This window comes from Maniola hyperantus, chromosome 8 (assembly GCF_902806685.2).
Source record: "Maniola hyperantus chromosome 8, iAphHyp1.2, whole genome shotgun sequence".
In the NCBI taxonomy this organism is placed as follows: Eukaryota; Metazoa; Arthropoda; class Insecta; order Lepidoptera; family Nymphalidae; genus Maniola; species Maniola hyperantus.
In genome coordinates this window covers 6,446,668-6,455,389 of record NC_048543.1, presented here as the reverse complement: position 1 = coordinate 6,455,389, position 8,722 = coordinate 6,446,668, and positions in this window count along the sequence as shown.

The window sequence follows — 8,722 nt, the reverse complement described above, 5'->3', positions numbered from 1 at the left end:
CAATGTTGATTTCTTCGGGCTCGTAAGCGCTTTGCGGCTTGTCTGAGCAAAATTTAAAAAAAAAAAATCGTGTACATACTCCTGTCAATCGTAAAATATAATAACCATAATAAATACGCATTCAGTTGTTTATACGAACATAAAAAGTTAGTATTTACAGACTATACTTCACTTAGACCGTAAGCTACGTCTATGTGAATAAAAGTTTAATTTTTACAAACGGACTGCGTCTAAAGCGTAAGATTGACGCTTGAAGAGTGTGGCCACCGATGTTCGTTGGAACATGTTGCTACTATAAAGCATCCCATCTAGTGGAAAATGTATATCCCTCAGTCCAAACGATACGTGGGCACGATATATTTTAAATTATATCAGAAGCTTTTCTGTAAAATAAAATCAAAATCAATATTGAATGTTATTCGCAACGCTAGGCTGAAAAGTTTGTGGTGCGTAATTTAATATTCAACATCATTGGAATGTAAACGTAGATCATGTTTCATGCTCTATTCGCTATACGAAAACGAGGTTGGATTGGAATATAATTAATAATATTAAGTATATTTTCTAGATATCATAACAGACTAAGGTGGATATATAGGTACATATATGTAATATAATTCAAAATGTTCAAAATGCATTTTCTGAAATTACTTACTTATTATGTTCAGGAATCATTGCAAAGCAGTCAGTATGTTGGCGGTATATTGAGGCTGCGATGTATTTTCGATTCTATGTCAAAGGTGCTCTATTCTGTTATACACATTACACAATCTTTTAACTAAACTAAATTGACAGGTCTGAACGTATTTCTATCCCTTTGATAATGCTCTCTGTGGAAAGGGATAGCATAGAGCCACAATGACCACGTCTAAGTAGGTACAGCCTCAGCAAACAAAACTCTATCAGACTGATGATGAATTCATGCACCTAGTATTACTTCCGCGTCAGAAGCATTTCTAACCGACAGCACTAGCACAGCGGAGATCCTCGCTGCTGCTCCTGTGTGGTTCGTGCGCGGCACCGGTACGGTCCGAGCTGCTTCGCCTCTTGTGCCAATGGTGCGAGAATTTCTAAACCTAGAACCTCCAAAATCAAACAATCAGCATCATACGACCTCCCTGGCGCAGTGGTGAGCGCTGTGGTCTTAATAGTGGGAGGTCCCGGGTTCGATTCCTGGCAGGGGTTTGGAATTTTATAATTTCTAAATTTCTGGTCTGGTCTGGTGGGAGGCTTCGGCCGTGGCTAGTTACCACCCTACCGGCAAAGCCGTGCCGCCAAGCGATTTAGCGTTCCGGTGCGATGCCGTGTATAAACCAAAGGGGGTTGTGATCATCCTACCGTAATCGAGCCACTGAAACCAATAGAAATAGGAAGTACTGGTTTCTATGTAGGAAGTACTAATTCCTAATTTCATGCTGAAATCTGTGTTAGACATAATATTTTTAATTAATATCAAAATAATTAGTTACTAGATTAATCGTTAGTGTAAAGTGGTTTTACTGGCATTGGACCAAGCGATGTAGAGAGCATTGAACGAATTCAATTTATACTAAAGGCGTGATTGTGCCAAGTTTGTAAGTACTGACGTAAATAACGGTGGGGCTTTGTTCAATTAGATGATACTTGAACATGACTACAATGAACATTTTAAAAATAACTCCTAAAACGAGAGGAAGAAGCTTCCTGCTCCTTGGTCTTGCCACTTATTTTACAATATTAATAAGCAAATTATTATAGACTAGTTTTTCCGCGCAACTTTGTCCGCGTGATATAATTATTAATTAGGTACAACCTATACAGCCCTATAGCGTCCGGACATAACGTAGCTACATAGTATATCAGTGAGAGAATTTTCAGAATCGGATCATTAGTTCCGGAGATTACCGCCTATATTCAAATTTACAGACTTAACTTTCTTATAATAGATATTAGAGTAGGTAGGAAAATTGCAAGGTAAAAAAAAACGGCACGAATGGAGAACCACCTCCTTTTTGAAAGTCGGTTAATTAATTGACTGGCATCTTTATTCATAGCAATAAATACCGTTTCAAGATTTACTTACTCACTTACTTAGAAACTTACAAATTGTACAAATAACCCATTAAAAGTTCCAGTAAACATTTGGGAAGTTCACGGTAGTATTTAAATACGCTTTCCCGTCTGTATTATTGTGCTTTCAGAGTTCGCCTCGAGCGCTCCCGAGCGCGCCGCATACAAACTGAGTTTGATTCTCTAAACCTAGTTCAATATTATGCAATGAAACTCAATGAAATTTTGTGAACACGTTTTAGAAACTAATATCTGTATTGGTTTGCCAGATTTCCGTAAAGTTACGCAGGTTAGGTTAGATTAGGTTACAGTCGGTAGGAAATATTGCACATCGACCTAGAAAGAGGTTTCGGCTTCGTAAATCGTAGATTGTAGTATCTGTCACTCATACCGTGACGTTTTGTCGGTCTCAACGTCAGAGACAACGCTTTACGAAACCGGTATCTGTTTCTAAAGGTCAATGCACAATATTTTCTGCCGCGTACTGTACAAGATTTGTATGTACTACCTAAATCTTTGAGCCTCTGTTACTCTGAATCTAAATATTTTTACTGAAATCTGGCAAACCACAGGCACAGACGCCAGTTTCTAGAACACATCTACACTATTTTTGATTCATCATCATCATCACCCATCACCGACTCACTGCTGAACATGTCTCCTTTCAGAATAAGAAGGCTTTGGCTATAGTCCACCACACTGCGCTGGCCAATTGGCAGACTTCACACACTTTAGAGAACAGTATGGAGAACTCTCAGGCATGAAGGTTTCCTCACGATGTTTTTATATTTTTTTTTAATAGAGATAGCGAGCAAACTAGCAGGCAGCCATTAACATTTGCAGCACCAGAAGAACTGCCAATGCATTGCCGGCTTGTCAGGAATTTGTTGGTCCGCCCCTTGAATAACCCCATTTTGTAATTTAGCGGGAACACCGTGGTTAATATTAAAATGAAATCAAATTAACTTTGTGTGGAGTGTGCTCCAAGTACCTACACTTCGCTTAAACGGGATGTCAGCAAATAGATGAGTGATGGATGGAGTCTCGAACATACTATTTCAATCTACGATGCTAACGAGTCACCATCGATCTAGAAAATACTTCGACACACACCTATAGGTATCTACGGGAATAAAGCGATAAAACGTGTTTTAATAGAACCCCCGACCCAAAAATACAGGTGTTATTTGACGTATGTATTTGTGTATCTGTGTGTGTGTCTGTGGCATCGTAGCTCCTAAACGAGTAAACCGATTTTGATTTAGTTTGTTTTGTTTGAAAGGTGGGCTTGATCGAGAGTGTTCTTAGCTATAATCCACAAAAAGTCTTTTCAACCGTTTGAAGATTATCAGCTCTTTTCTAGTTTTCTTGTTAGATCGGTTATTCTTATTACTATCCAACCAAATTCTAATACGGCCAAATTCTAATAGGTAAGACGGACGCACTGATTTCAAGCTAATTTACGAACATCTTTGACTGGTTTGATTGATTCGGAATTTAGTATACTGTTAATTTAATGATATTGCAAGAACATGGTAACCTTGACCTGATGCTGCAGCATCACCTGAAATCTGCAGGATATCTAACTCCTCAGCAACTTACAGTAGAGGTATGGTGCTTAAGCTTATTGGAATGGTCTCACTGAATTGGTTATAGATATGTGGGGACTGGTGATCAGGGTCTGATAATGGATGATGGATGGATCAGCAAAGAGAAATTAGGATAACAAAAAATATTTTAAACACAGAATTTAAAGTCATGAAATTGTAAACAGCTGCTCAACACAAGTGTCCACCTTGACTATCTAAACCTAAGGTTTAAAAAACATTAAATAAAAATTAAATTAAAAATTAAAACAAAGCCCCGACACAAAAACCTCTAAAAAGTAAAAAAAAGAATAATATACTTAGTGACCATAGATCATATACTTAGATAATAGTGGCGCCCCCAGAGCAAGTTTTTTATATTTCTGGTCAGAGATTTAATACCTGTGTTTATTCTATTTGAAGTTCTAATTTCTATTTGGCGATTGAAAAATGAGGCCTAAAACTTACGTAAATTTATCGTAAATTATTATCGTTTCTGACTAAATGATAAACTATTTAAATTTAAGTTTTGTTATGTTTTCGACAGTTCACGAATGGTTTACCCTAATCTTATATTAACAAACATTTAATTTTATTATTGACAGGATGGATGTTTGGATAGATATTACAAACGGGAAACCTTACGGCATTCCGAACCAGTGGTAAATTAAAACTACCTGACTATTCATAAGCACTTTTAAAAAGTTTACATGAATAAAAAAACATTCTATTCTAAAAAAAAAAAACACTTCTACATTTACTTAAGAGGTTAATATAGGTTGAAAGTTTCCTTATTATAGTTTGAATAGGTTGTGGTTTAGCCCTGTGCTTGCTATTTAATCCAGTAAACATATCAAAAGGGTTGCAAGCCGCCAGCTTAATAATAATTGTTCTCAAATATTATTAAGCCGGTAGAGTGACAGTTTTTGGTAAGTGTTACTTGTAACTGTACCGCTTTGCTTATAATTAATTATACCGTTGTGCTTTATACCGAGCACACATTTTGATGTAAAGTTTAATTTACCAAACCATGTGGTTTAATATGAAACCTTACTTTTGCGAGGTTTCGAGAAAAAGTGAAAATGAAATATGATATTTTATTATTATGATTATATTATGATTCGTCGTTTTCAAGGGTTCCGTTTTGTCGGAAACGATTTCAGGTAAAATTATCCCATCCATTGACTATTATCAGAGAGGGGCACTTTCCGTTGAACTACGACCTTGAAATTTGATACGAAGGGGATGTCTTGCGGTAAAGGGAATTTTCTGAAAAACGATAATTTCAAATCTTGTGTGAAAATATTAGGTCCTGAAATCTGAATTCAAATTATTTTAATATGGACTGAGAGCCCGTGACGGCCAGTCCTTTGTTATTTTATAAAAGCTGAAAATTGTCCCCGACACAGGTAGGAACAATCAGTGACTGAAGTTTGGATCATGGTGGCTTTAACATATAACAATGGTGTATAAAATCTTTCGTCAAAGTATAAAGTGTAATTTTTTCGGAATAATAAGTACATAGGTAGTATTGAAATCCGGGTCATGCATTGCCAGACACTTAGTGTCATCGCAACCCCGTGCCATACACCCTTTAACTTTAGAAGAGTGTCTGGCAGGGTAAATTATCATGACCCATATTATAAAAGCGAATGTCTGTTGGTTTATTCTTCAATTACGCTGCAATGGAGCAACGGATCGGAGTCATTTTTTTGCATGGATATTGGATATAGTAGAGTGACAGTAGAGTCACAGTTTCACTCTGTATAGAGTGTAGTAAGTAGATAGAGTTTTTAACCGGGAAAATCAAAAAGTTCCCATAGTAATAACTACTAAAAGTCGCAGGAATCAGCTAAATAATAATCTATATATATAAAAGGAAAAGGTGACTGACTGACTGACTGATTGACTGACTGACTGACTGACTGACTGATCTATCAACGCACAGCTCAAACTACTGGACGGATCACGCTAAAATTCGGCATGCAGATAGCTATTAAAACGTAGGCGTCCGCTAAGAAAGGATTCTTCTAAATGCGACCCCTAAAGGGGTAAAATAGGGGTTTGAAATTTGTATTAAAGTCTGTCAGTTTTGAAGTGTCTATAAAGAAGTTTTGTAGTTAATATTTTTGCAATTAGCAGTGTGACATATTTTATTAACCTCATGTTAAAATCTCATAGTTAAAGATCAAAGCTAAGGGTGTAAAATAGGGGTTTAAAATTTGTGTAGTCCACGCGGACGAAGTCGCGGGCATAAGCTAGTAAGTAAATAAGTGTGTAGAATAAAAGCTCTAAATTTAATGTAGAGTTGTTATTCTAAGATAGAACGCATTTTACCTACACGCTACGTCCAAACACGCCAGCGTAAATGGGATAAACGCCGCAGAATGTTAAACTCATTAGAGGTATTTTGCATAGAATTACACAGTGTGAGGCTATCGTATACAACACGTTTAATGACTTTATGTAGCATACTCTATGCAGCATATTTGAACGTATGATATTTGATGTTAGGTATATTGCAGATTGATCGGGAATTATATGTATAACGGACTCGTTATAATAATGTAATTAAATCAATTTTTTTTAATACAAATAGCGGGCAAACGAGCAGGTGGGTCACCTGATGTTAAGTGATTACGGCAGCCCATGAACATTTGAAGCACTAGAGGAACTGCCGATGCGTTGTCGGCCTTTCAGGAATTTGGTGGTCCGCCCCTTGAATAACCCCATGTTGTAATCTAATGGGAACACCGCCGATAGGAGTTGATTCCACAGTTTGCATGTGCGTGGAAAGAAGGATCTGGCACAATAGATGGTCGAAGTGCACCAGACACCTAGGTGGTGAGGGTAAAATTACTTACGGTGGCGGTGTAAGAATATAATGCCTAAAATGTAGATACACACCACTGAAAATTCGTATAAATGTAATCGTTTTATAAATCAGAAGAAATTCATGCTGGTGTTCTTTTGTTTATCACTGTTTTACACCTTAGTATCATAACTCTATGACTTAACTAGGAAATTTATTTCAACTAAAGGCTATCTATCAGAAAGAGATTGCAACTTGAAGACGGGCATGGATACTTTTTATCTCGGGTTTACATACAATAAGTACGGGATTATTAAAAAGTCAAGTGCGAGTCAGACTCACACACGAAGGGTTCCTTATCTAATCTCTTGTAAATACATATTATAAGATATAACACATTTAACTTTCATGGCGGTCATTTTGTAATTTTTAGCGGCAACAGAAATACACATTCTGTGAAAAATTCAACTCTCTACCTATTACGCTTCATGAGATACAGCCCGCTGACAGACAAACAGATAGCCGAATGGACGGACAGCGGAATCTTAGTAATAGGGTCCCATTGGCACTCTTCACGTACGGCACCCTAAAAAACTAAATCAACACAGACAAAGTTGCGGTAAAAAGCTAAAACTACATTAAAACTTCATCATCAACCAATAGACGTCCACTGCTGGACATAGATCTCTTGTAGGGACTTCCACACGCCACGGTCTTGCGCCGCCTGGATCCAGCGGCTCCCTGCGACTCGTCTGATGTCGTCCTCCCACCTAGTGGGGGGTCTTCCAATGCTGCGTCTTCAGGTGCGAGGTCGCCATTCCAGCACCTTGGGACCCCAACGTCTATCGGTTGTACGAACTATGTGCCCTGCCCATTGCCACTTCAGCTTCGGAATCCGTTGAGCTATGTCGGTTACTCTAGTTCTCCTTCATTAAAACTTATACCTAGTTAATTTCACTGCCAATTCTTGTAATTTTGAGTTGAGATCAACTAATTGAAAATTTCAAGTACATTGTTTAACCTAGATTCCAACATGCAGCGGAATAAGTACTTATCTTGACATGCGCTCCTCGTAATAGCTTGCCGGGAGCGTGTCGTCTGTCACGTCGCGTCGAGACGAACCTTTTGCTATAGCCACGTTGTTATTGTATACCTATAATGCCGGTACCATTAAGCATTCTGTGTTGTTGTACCAAGTTTATCATTTTCGTAAAAGACGTCATTATACATGAGTCCATCGTCACCATTTCGATAAACCATCACTGCTGGACATAGATCTCTTATTTTTTATTTATTTATAAGGAAAACTTACAGCTACTTTAAGGAAATAGATCAATTAAGTTTTTTCAAAATCCCGCAGTAATCCCGGTTGAGTTACCGTGACCAAAATTAGCCATGTCTTTTCCCAGGGTGCAAGCTATTTTCGTACAAAATTTCGTCAAAATCGGATATAATAAGGTTGTGCTGTGAAAGGCTAGCAAACAGACAGAAAACTTTTGCATTTATAATATTTTAATATGGATCCACTGGATCTAATTGTCAATTCTAATAAGAGGCATGCAACATCTACTATCATCTTGCCGATGACATTTGGATGAATGGCAGCTATTAAGAAAACTTGGAACAGTAATCAAATTTAGAACGCAGTCGAAAATCCAGCTGCTCTCGTGGAACTCCGAGAGTCTCATTCACATCAAGACAGTTGCAGCTATACCACTGTTCCCACAAGCTCCAGTTAAGTTTCCACCATAACGAGTCTATAGACCTCGTCCGATTGAATATACAGTTTGTGTTTTAATTATATAGAATCAACTAGCATTGTATAAAGCTCGCGGAGTTGTTCGTTGGAGTGTTATTATTTTCAGCTCCAATCATCAATGTAACTTCAGCCATATTGTAAATATCTTGTAAATACATATTATAATGTAAATGTGAACGGTGTTTTATTAGAGCAACCACGCTGCCACGCTTATAATTTTAAATTGACTCGAAATTGATCATTTCAGGCACAGTGTTTAACCTAGATTCAAACATGCAGCAGAATACTAATCCTGACATGCGCTCCTCGTAATGGCTTGCCGGGAGCGTGTCGTCTGTCACGTCGCCTCATGTCAAGACTCGAGACGAAGCTTTTGTTACGGCCACGTTGGTTATCATCATCATCATGATCAACCCATCGCCTGCTCACTACAGAGTACGGGTCTCCTCTCAGAGTGAGAAGGGTTTTGGCTACCACGTATACCACCTACCACGCTGGCCAAGTGCGGATGGACAG